Raw genomic sequence first — 12,582 nt, 5'->3', positions numbered from 1 at the left:
TCCTAGCTTCTAGTCACTACCAGCCTAACTCTCTGCTTTTATGAGTTCAATTTCTTTAGATTTCTTGTATAATTGAAACCGTGGTATTTGTCTTTCTGTGTTTGTCTTATTCCACTTAGCATTAAGTTCTCCAATTCCATTTATGTTGTTTCACATGACCAAATCTGTTCTTTTTTAAAGCTCAACAGTATTACATAATGTATATATGCCATATTTTCTTTATCCATTTATCCTTTGTTGGACACTTAGGTTGATTTCATAGCTTGAATCAGCCTGTGAATAGTGCTGCAATGAAATGGAACTGCAGACATCTATTTGACATGTTGATTCTCAATCTCAAGTAAATACTTAGAAATGGGGTTTCTAGATTGTATGGTATTCTATTGCTAGTTTTTTGAGGTACCACCATAATATTTTCTATAATAGTTGTATGAAGTTACATTCCCACCAATAGTATGTAAGAATTTCCTTTTCTCCACAGCCTCGACAGGACTTGTTATTTGCTATCTTTTTTTTATAATTACCATTCTAACAGGCACGAAATAATATCTCACTGCAGTTTTAGTTTGCATCTCCCTGGTGATTGGTGAGGTAGATATTTTTTTCATGTATCTGTTAGCTATTTGGTTGTTTTTTATTAGAAATATCCATTCAATTCCCTTGACCATTTCTTAATTGGATTATGTATTTTCTTTCTATAGAGTTGTTGGAGTTTCTAACGTATTTTTATCAGATGTATGGCTTGCAAATATTTTATCTCAATCTGTAGGTTGTCTCTTCGCTTTGTTAGTTGTTTTCTTTGATAGGCAGAAGGTTTTAAATATGATTTCATTTGTTACCTTTCCTTTTGTTGCCTTGTACTTTTGGGGTCAAATTTTAAAAATTATTGCCCAGACCAGTGTCATGTAGTTTTTCCAATGTCATTTTGTATTTTCCTCTAGTAGTTTTATAGTTTCAGATTGTTTAATTTTTTCATCTATTTTGAGTAGACTTTTGTATATGGTGTAAGATGAAGGTCCAATTTTATTCTTTTACATATGGATATCCAGTTTTCCTAGCACCATTTATTGAGGAGATTATACTTTTTCCATTGTATATTATTGGTAATTTTGTTGAAAATCAATTGACTGCAGAGGTATGGATTCTTTTCTGGGCTTGCTATTCTGTTCCATTGGTTGATGTGTCTATTTTTATGTTAGTGCCATGCTATTTTAAATATTATTGCTTTAAAGTATAGCTTGAAATCATGGAGTGAGATACATCTAGCTTTGTTCTCTTTTCTTATATTGCCTTGGCAATTTGCTTTTTGTTATGGTTCACATACATTTTAGGATAGTTATTTTCTGTATATCTGAAAAATGACATTGGAATCTTGATAGAGATCTCAATAAATGTGTAGATAGCTTTGTGTAACATGGACATTTTTACAATATTAATTCTTCCAATACATAAATAAAAAATATTTTTCCATTTATTTGTTTCTTCCTCAATTTTTTTTTTTGCTAATATTTTATAGTTTTCAGCATACGGGTCTTTCACATTCTTGGTTAAATTTATTATTAAGTATTTTATTTCTTTTTTTGTAGCCATTTTAAATGGGATTGTTATATTAATTTATTTTTTGATAAGTTTGTTGTTAGTGTAGAGAAGCACTACTAATTTTGGCATGCTGATTTTGTATCCTGAAGCTTTACTGAATTTTTTAATAAGTCCTAATAGTTTTTGGTGAAATGTTTAGGGCTTTCTATATATAAGATTATGTTGGCCAGGCGCAGTGGCTCATGCCTGTAATCCCAGCACTTTGAGAGGCTGAGGTGGGTGGATCTTTTGAGGTCAGGGGTTTGAGATCAGCCTGGCCAACATGGAGAAACCCTGTCTTTACTAAAAATACAAAAATTAGCTGAGTGTGGTGGCGAGTCGCTGTAGTCCCAGCTACTCAGGATGCTGAGCATGAGAATTGCTTGAACCCAAGAGGCAGGGGTTGTGGTGAGCCGAGATAATGCCACTACACTCCAGCCTGGGCAACAAGCAAGTCTCCATCTCAAAAAAAGAAAAAAAATTTAGAATGTTATTTCTGATTCCAGTTAGAATTTAGGATTTTAAGTTCTGGCTAGAATGTGTAATGCTATCTTAAATAGATATGGCAAGATGGGACATCCTTGTCTTCTTTCAGATCTTAGAGAAGACATATTAAAATTTTCGTGTTAAGCATGATGTAAGCTGTGGGTTTGTCATATATGCCTTTATTGTGTTGAGGTACATTTCTTCTATACCTGATTTATTGAGAGGGTTTTTCATTATTATTATGAAATAATGTTGAATTTTGTTAAATATTTTTCTGCAACTATGGAGATGATCATATGATTTTTGTTCATCATTCTGTAAATGTGGTTTTTTCACACTTGTTGATTTGAGTATGTTGAATCCTTTTTGCATCCCAGGGATAAATATCACTTGATTTTGGTGAAATCCTTTTAATTTGTTGTTAAATTTGACTTGCTGTTATTTTTTTGAGGTTTTTGCATCTATGCTTATCAAGAATATTGGCCTGCAATTTTCTTTTCTTGTGATGTGCTGGTCTCGCATTGATACCAGAGTAAGGGGGGAAGAGGGAAGTATTCCCTCTTCTTCCATTCTCTGGACTCGTTTGTGAAGAATTGATATTAAGTCATTTTAAAAGTTTGGTAGAATTTAGCAGCAGTAAAGCCATCAGGTCCTGTTCTTTTCTTTGTTTGAAAATATTTTATTACTGATTCAATCTCCTCTCTCGTTATTTGTATGGTAAGATTTTCTGTTTCTTCATGATTCAGTTTTTGTAGGTTGCATGTGTCAAGGAATTTATTCATTACATCTGAGTTTTGCTCTTGTTTTTTGCCTAGAATTGCTCATATCAGTTTCTTATAATCCTTTTCATTTCTGTGGTGTCAGTTGTAATCTTTTCTCTTTCATTTCTGATTTATTTATTTGAGACTTTTGTTTAGCTATAGCTTTGTCAATTTTGTTTATCTTGTTAATGAATCAACTGTTAGTTTCATTGATCTTTTATATTATTTTTCTAGACTCTATTTTATTTATCTCTGCTCTGCCCTTTATTATTTCTTTCCTTCTTCTAAAATTGAGATTAGCTTGTTCTTCTTTTTCTAATTCTTTGAGGGAAAACATTACGCTGTGTATTTGTAATGTTTCTTTCTTTTTGTGATACAGGCATTCCACAAGTTTTGTTATAATGTTTTTGTTTGTCTCAATATGTTTTAATTTTTCTTTTAGTTTCTTCATTGACCCATTGGTTGTTCAGGAGCATGCTATTTAATTTCCATGTATTCATACATATCCCCAAATTTTCTCCTGTTACTGCTTTATTGTTTCATACCATCGTGTCCAGAAAAGGTAATTGATATGATTCCAATCTTTTTTAAATTTGCTAATCCTTTGTTGTCTTGTAGTTTACCATATAATGTATCCTGGAAAATGTTCTGTGTGTTCTTGACAAAAAAATACACATTCTATTGCTGTTCAATAAAATACATTGTATATATCTGTTAGGTCCATTTGGTCTAAAATGTTGCTCAAATCCAATGTTCCCTTATTAATTTAATGTGTGGATGATCTGTCCATTATTGAAAGTAGAATATTGAAGTCCCCTACTGTTATTTAATCACAATCTATCTCTCTTTTCAGATCCTTCAATATTTATTTATTTAGGTGTTTTGCCCTTGGCTGCATATTGTTATATCCTCTTGATGAATTAACTCCTTTGTTATTTATTTATTTATTTATTTATTTATTTATTTATTTTTGAGATGGAGTCTCGCTGTGTTGCCCAGGCTGGAGTGCAGTGGCATGAACTTGGCTCATTGCTAGCTCTGCCTCCCGGGTTCATGCCATTCTTATGCCTCAGCCTCCCGAGCAGCTGGGACTACAGGCACCCGCTGCCATGCCCGGCTAATTTTTTTGTATTTTTAGTAAAGATGGGGTTTCACTGTGTTAGAAATTCTGCATTTTCTGTCCTCACCTACATTTTATGTTTTTGATGTTTAAATGTACATAATTTTGTTATATTGTATGTATCCCTACACAGTTTATTTTAGCTATTATTTTTAATACTTTTGTCTTTTATCCTTTAGAGTAGGGATAAAGTTGTTTTATGTATCACCATTACAGTCCTAGTGTTCTGAATATTTCTCATTATTACTTGCATCATTAAGTTTTGTGCTTATATACATTTAATTTTATTAATTGGCAGCCTTTCATTTTATCTTAAAGAACTGTATTAAGCAATTTTTCTTAAGGCAGGCCTAGTGGTGATGAACTTCCTTGACTTTTGTTTATCTGTGAAAGTTTTTTTTTTCTCCTTTATTCCTGAAACAAAGCTTTTTTGAGTAAAATATTTTTGGTTGTCAGGTTTTTACCTTCACTACTTTGAATATATACCACTCACTCTCTCCTGCATAACAGGGTTTCTTTTAAGTCCACTGATAGCCATACTAGAACTACTCTATTTGTGATGTACTTTTATATCTTGCTGATCTTGGGATTTTTGTTTGTCTTTGATTTTTTAAGAATTTGATTATTATGTGTTGTGATAAGCTCCTTTTTGGATTAAATTTTACTGAAGATTAATGAGCTCCCTGTGTCTGGATGATGGCTTCTTTCTTCAGATTAGGAAAGTTATTCATTATTATTTATTTCTTTAATCCATTATTACTTTAAATATGTTTTCTGGCCCATTTTCTCTTTCTTGTACTTTTTGAATTCCTATTATATATATAGCTTAGATCTCTTGATGATGTGCCATATTTCATGTAGCATAGGCACATAGGCTTTCTATATTCTTTTTCATTCATTTTTTTTTGCAAGTTCACTGATTCTTTGCTCAGCTTGATCATGCTAGGTGTTCAAACTTTTTATTTGCATGTTTCAGTTAAGTCATGATATTTTTCATTATTAAGATTTCTATTTTTTTTTAAACTACTTGATTTGTTTATGTATTGTTTTTCAGGTTTCATTTAATATGTCATGCGTATATTCTTGGAGTTCATTGAACTATTTACAGAGGATTATTCTGAATTCCTTTTTCTGAATTTTATAGATTTTCCTTTCTTTAATGTCTATTATTGGAGATTTGTTTGTTTCTTTTGGAGGTGACATAATTTTTTGAGTCTTTGTATTTGTTATGTTTTTGTGTTGATGTTTGCACCTTTGTGGAGACAGACACCATTTTCAATTTTTACAGACGTTCTTTGAGAGGGATAGACCTTTACTATTTATTATATCTTATGATTCTGATTGGGCTGGCTGGTATTGACCCTAGGGAGGCAGAGCTTCCTTTTAGGTTCTTTAGATGTCTGGGCTGCTGTTTTTGGTCTGAATTTATGTGAGGCAGCAAGTTAGGTTCTGCAATACAGGGAGACCACTGGCTAAACTGTCCAATCAGGCTGTACTTCTGGATGGGCATTGCAATCACTTTTGATGCAGCTGGGACACAAGATGTATTCTCTGGCCAGAAAGCAACCTTGGTTGGGTTCAGCAGTTGGAAAGGGTTGTAGGAGAGGCCCCAAGGTTAGTAGATCAGGATAGGTGGACTGACTGTTATGCTCAGTAGAAATGTAGTGTTGAGATCGGCCACCCTCCATGAATGTGGTCTGGTGATGAGCTTTGAGTCTGTAAGGAGTGCTGACTAAATTCCTTGATATGGCAGAACTAGTGCCTGCTTGTTGTCTCATACTCTCATAATCATAAATTCCCTCATAATCTTCTATGAGATGAAGGCTGGCGAGTTTTCATGGTGGCACCAATAATCCAGTCTTCATGTTTAGGTGTGGAGGCTCCCAGGCTGTAGCAGAGAGAGTCAGTAACAAACACAGGGCCTCTTCAGAATATGCTATGGGACAGAGGCTGGCAAGCTGGTCCCTGTAGCTCAGATGGGTGAGTCTCTGTCTGGGTCACTGTGTGAATAGTACTACGTTGGAACAACAACTAAAGTGGGGTAGAGCCAAATTACAGGCTAACTTTTACTTTCACTGCTGAGACCAATATCAGTGGGCAAATGAGCCTTTCTGTCAAGGCACTAGTGTGGGTGATTCTCCTTGGCAGATGGTTTTGGTTGCAGGCTTATGGCCAAAAGGGGTTGTAGCCAAGCCATTGAGGAACAGAGCAATTTCTGGGTTTGAACTTGGGATCACCACTGGTACTCCTACCACCTGGGTATGGGTTTGAATTCTCAAAATATTCCTCCTAGGTCTTGGGCTCCATTAGGGTTTTGCAACCTCCTGCCTGAATCCCAGGGCTTCCACAGTGAGACTTTTGTCTATGGAAGAATACAAAATTCTTGTTGTTGTTAGGGAATAAAAGTGAGTGAGCTCCTATTCTGTCATCTTATTGATATATTCACCCATGTCATAAAATTATACCCCCAAAATATACACACAAGACAAAGCTAACAAAAATCTTGAGAAAAAAAGAACATTTGAGCAGAGAAGTAAAAGTAACATTTTAATTATCCATTGAGGAATAGGAAAAAAAAAAAGACAGAAGGCGGCATTCAGGCAGAGGAAATAACATAAACAAAGAATGAGGAGAATGTGTAATGTGTTTAGGGAATGTCTAGTAGCTTTCTGTGGACAAAGTAAATGATAAACATAATATTAGGAAACATGATAGAAAAATAGATTTAACTAAATTGAGGATAACTTTAAACTTCATGTCAGGGAGTTTAGACTTAATGGGGAGCCAATTAACATTTTTAAGTTTGAGAGTTGTAATCAGGTTTGTTTTCCAGATAAATCACTTATGAAGAAGGGAAAAAATGAGGCCAAGCACGGTGCCTCACACCTGTAATCCCAGCATTTTGGGAGGCCGAGTGGGCAGATCACAAGGTCAGGAGTTCGAGACCAGCCTGGCTAACATGGCGAAACCTCATCTCTACAAAAAATACAAAAATTAGCTGGGTATGGCCATGCATGCTTGTAATCCCAGCTACTCTGGAGGCTGAGGCAGGAGAATTGCTTAAACCCAAGGGACGGAGGTTGCAGTGAGCCCAGATCACGCCACTGCACTCCAGCCTGGGTGACAGAGCAAGACTCCATCTCGGGGAAAAAAAAATAAGGGAAAAAAATGGAATAGAGGGCCAAGTGACTAAAGCAGAGATAATTGTTAAGAAATAATTGAAATAGTTCTAGAGATACATGATTCAGAATTAACTAGGACAAGAATAATGCAAAATGAGATGGGCGGAAAACTATGAAATTCACGATGGTGGCCAGATCCAATTGTCTGGAGACTAAATATGGAAATTGGGATGCAAAATTATTTAAAGACAATTCCGTATTCTTATTTTAGGTGAATGTATGGAGTGTAAAGCTAATTTAAATTCATATTAGTGGTAGTTTAGTCAGGAAATCTCAGAATGTGAATTGCACAATATAACCGGAATTGCTGCAGTGATTTTCAAGGGAGTCTCCATAGAGCCAATTATCCATGGCTCAGAGAAGTGGTTTTCAGACATGGTAGATCATCAGAATCACAAGGTAAAAAAGGAAGGCTAAGGGAACAGGGAACAGCAGGGATGCGGGAGAAAGGGGATGGCTTTAAAACAAATCACATATCTGGCTTTATTCCAGATTTACAGAATCAGATTCTTGAGCGATGGAGCCTCAAAATCTGTATTTTAAGCTCATGCAGTGATTCTAAGTTTGTGAGCTGGCATGTTGACTTGCACAACTTCAGGGGATGCCAATCATGTCATGTAGTATTTGTGAATGTGAAAAAGTGCACAATGTACAAAGCAGTAATCAGTGGCCTTGCTTACTTAAGGTCTAAGAGATTTCATTATTAAGAAAACACCCAGAGGCAGATCACAAATGGAGCAGAATGTAAAGAATAAAGAAACAAGCCCAGATTGCAGTAATAAAAGCAAATGTTTCTATGGATATCCATAGGACAGGTCACAAGGCAATGAAATAATAGCCATAATAAAGCTTCTGCTGTGCAACTTTCCAACCTTGTCTTTATGTACTTTGAACATTATAGTGTGAGATTCTATGAGGCCAGAATCTTTTTGTTCACCAGTATATCCCCATCATGTAATACAGAGGCCAGCATATAGAAAGTGCTCAACAAATATTCACCAATGAGATCAATAATTTGTTCAACACATGCTATCAAGCTACCTACATTTTCTAGACTCTGTGCCAAGTGTCATGATTATATAAACTAATAAGATATTGTCCCTGCTTAAAGGGAGCCAACTGTTTAAGAGTAAAAGATACATTTATTTGTAAACAAATAAGATCAATGATATTACAGGTTTGTGGATTGGAGATGGAGCAAGGAGGGCTTTCAAGGTCATCCAGAAGTTAGGATTAATCATCTGAAGGCACAAAATGATGTTACGGTAGAAATGTGCAGACACACAATAATAACAGTGTTATATAATTAATACCAAGAGTGCATACTCAGAGCTAAACCATTTTTATATAAGCCTTTATTACATGTTTGTTAATGTGCATGTACTCAATTGTTGATCAAAACTTGTGACGGGCTTGAAGGTGTTCTGCAGTGTACTCTGTGCACACTGTGTACTCAGCTTTGATACACACTTAAGTAAGCTTTTATTGGCATTAAGAGGACCAGCTTTCTGGGAAGTAAGATATGCCATGATTCTGATTTTTCACACCATAATTGCATGTTTTAATGAGTCTCACTATGTTGCCTGGGCTTCTGCTAATGTTTTTGAAATAGTGTTTTGTCCCAAGACAAGGTGCCACAAGAGGATGGGACATAATACCAGAAAAGTCTGGAGAACAGTGTTCTGCATTCTACTACCCTGGATGATCCATGGTTCTTCTCCTATTTCTTTTGCAACATATTAGCCTTTTTTCACTTTCTGGAGAAGACATTAGCTAAATAGAGTTTTAAAAGATAATTCGAAGTCGAACAGGTATATGGGCTTGAGAATGAGAAAAATGATACAGAAGGAAGCAGTTGTCCACAGGAGTTTTGCAGATCATGTAGCTTTTCTGAGATAGCAGAGATTTCGGTATGGCTGAAGTTTACTGTGTGATGGCCAGGGAAGAGGACTGCAGGAACAGAAAGTTTAGAGACATGAGTAGGGGTCAAACTCATGCTTCCTTCACAGCTATGGCCTCAGGGTCTAGGAAGTTACCTATACTTTGTAAATGGTCACTTTATTAAAAATAAATTAATGAATGGAAGTATTACTGAAATAAATTTGGAATTTTCCCAGAGGAAATGAGAAAATACTGAAAAATGTACAGTAGGCAAATAACATAATAAGTTTTCCAGTTTAGAATGATCAACTTAGAAGCATTGCAGTATCTTGTGCATTAATAAGAAGAAGACCAATTAGGTGATTATTGCAATATTCCGAACTAGCATAGATAAGAATCCCACCAAAAAGGATAAAGGTTAAATTAGAGATGTGCCTAAATAAATCTATTTTAGGTCTATGTCAATGAGTGGATGTTACTCGTAATAGTTGGGGATAACTAGAGGAAGAATGAGAAACTGACCAAGATAGAAATATAGGAAAAGAGAAAGTTTGAGAAAATATCATGAGTATAGTTTTGTATCTAGTCTTGTTATAGATGTCCACGGAATATCCATGTAAGGATATCAAGAAGGCACTAAAGATTTGGAGCTCAAAAGAGAAGTCTGATCTGGAGATATATACCTGAGATTTATTAGTATGTATGGGGCTCTTATTAACACATATGTGGCAGTCAAAGCATGGAAATGAATGACGTCTCTCAAAGAGAATACTAAAAATGTAGAAAAAATTGGTAAAATACTAGCACTGCAAGGTAGTAGACAAGGAATAGCCTTCAAAAGAAGCTGAGAATCTCTGAGCATACAATAAACTCAAAGGGTGAAGTGAGTAACAGTTTAAGTAGCTATCCATGATCTAGATAACTAAGTACCTAACTCTAAGTACCCATGGCTGAGGAATAGAAAATGTTTTTAAAAGTAGACTCATTAACTAAACAAATCAAGCTTGTCAGATTTATGCCATAATTAATATTTTTTGTAACAAGTTATCCATTGGGTAAGCCTATATGTCACTTTTCTTACAATTGTTTTGTCTTCTCAAATAATCCCTTTTGTCATTTTCCTAAATTCCCAAGTTAAAAGACCCCTTGAGATACTTTAAGCCAAAAATGCCTAAAATTTCAGGTACCCAAACAACTGACTGAAGTTTACAAAAAAAGTCTCACTTTCTCAGACTACTACATACCTGGAGGCCTTTCAGAATTGTTTGGATGAATGACATCTCTGTATCCAAAAATAACTCATTGATTTCAATATGGCAAGTATGAGTTCTATAGGCTTAGGGACTTGCATAGAATAGTTGTCTGTAAATATTGTGTTAAGGATAGGATTGTACTAACACAGAATCTCTGACCTTGAGATGCTGAGCTATAGTACTAAAAATCAGAGTCCTGACATTAATTATAAGCAAAACTGTCAGATAAGGCAATTTGCACCTCCTTCTCCATGACCTTTAAGAAAAGATGACTCTTAATGGATACATCTGCATAATGGCTTTCCTCTGTTACTTTCACTTAGAGCTAATTGACTATAGATTGAGAAAGATTAAAAATGGATGTTTATGGCCTGGGGTGCCAAGGACCATTCCTCTGTGGAATATCAAACCTCCCAGGAAAAGTATAAAGTTTGTAGAAGCAAATTGCCTACTAATCTTTTACCATCCACTTATGTGGGACATTCTAATTATTGTGTAGGATGGAAAAGTAATGGGATTTTATTGAAAGTTGAAATTTCATAAAAATATTTGTGAAGGCCTCTCACTTTGAGTCAGGTATAGATAAGAGCAACACCTATCTCCCAAGCTAGATAGCATTTCATGTGGCAAAAAAATTTCCTTAGCTTTTGACTGACAAAAAGCCATACAGCTTTATAGTCTTTTAAATTATATCAGGTTCCTAGTGGTAATGACTAATGGAGGTAATGAATTTTGGTACTTTTAATATTAAAATAAATTAAAAATTAAATGGAAAATATTAAATAACTTGACCAGAGACATGTAGTTCATTAAAAATATATATGAGACTAGAATGCAAACCTTCAATTTTCACAAATAATGCTTATTTGTCTGTTTGTAGGTTTGTCTTACATACACTATGCTGCTGTCAACAGCCAACTAAGAAAATCAAAAGCACCTGTGGATATTTAATATTTAATAAAATGATCATGTTGCTCCAAGTGCAATGTGATGAATTGCCCTCCCCCAGCCAAGCCAAAAAGTTTTTAAATAAAAAATCATACTATGATAAAACTAAGTTTAAAAGGGACGTAATTGGTTACACACACACACACACACACACACACACTCTAATACATCATTGAGTTCTCAGTAACCTTTTAATCTATTTAACTCAGAAACCTTAAATTAGATATAGTAGAAACTTATGCTGTTAACCAGAACAGTGGGAGAACCCATTAGCAACGGACCATGACGTTACATCTCTTTCTCCACTTGCAATAGTGATCAAGTGCCTTGATTGATTGGAACATCTTAGGTGTTTCCTAATTGCACAAAGAAGCTGAATCAAATTTGCCTTATTTTATGAGAATTACATTAAAATGATTTTTAAGTGCATCCTGTATATCACACTACTTTTTAATATATTCCAGAATCAGAATGAATGATCATCTGGAATAGTTTTAAATGACTTAGAGTGAAAATAGAGAAAGCATTCACCTATCTCAAACTGTTTGCTGATTAGTCATGGTATATAATATTATCTATCTATCTACATACACATATTTATATAACTTATATATAAACACCCCCCACACATGTCTGTTTATCTATCTATCTATCTATCATCTATCTGTATTTACTGTTCTTTGTTTCTTAGATATTCATACAGTTAGATCCTCTGAAATGTTTTAGATCTTAACTCAAATATCAACCTATCGGAGAGTTTCTCTTTGACTAAATAATAGTGACTGACATAATAATTCTAGATGTTATTAGCTAATTTTATTTTATTAATTGCATTAAATCCTTATTGAGAAAAATCTTATGTTTAATTATTTCATTATTCTGGATAATTAAAACCGAAACTCTACAAGACCAGTACCTTGTCTGTCTTAGTCACCCATGCATTAGTCACCCTGTGCCTGTAATGATACCTACCAAAAAAAGGAGCTTAATAAATAACTAGTATATATTTATTAAATGAATGTATTAAATGATTGGAAAGATAAACAAATGTTTATTACAAAGTTATCACCAAAATGTTCTAAAATACGTGACTTATAATCACATAATTACTAAAGCCAGGCTTCCAATTACAAAAAAAAAAAAAAAAATCTAATATCAATCAGAAAGCTTTTCACGGGAGATAAAGCAGAAACTCAAACACTAAAGAAACAGGTATACATTAACAAATGTAAGCATCAGCAAAATCAGGAAAAGGGACCAGATACCTTGTCTTTTACTGTAATGCTTTTTCATTGCATTATTTAACACAAGTATGTGAAAGAAAATTAAATTAATTGTTAGTTGATAAAGGTAATCACTATCTCTGTCCTCCT

Source organism: Pan paniscus, chromosome 13 (genome assembly GCF_029289425.2).
Source record: "Pan paniscus chromosome 13, NHGRI_mPanPan1-v2.0_pri, whole genome shotgun sequence".
NCBI classification, from domain to species: Eukaryota; Metazoa; Chordata; class Mammalia; order Primates; family Hominidae; genus Pan; species Pan paniscus.
Note: the sequence above shows the minus strand (reverse complement) of the source record.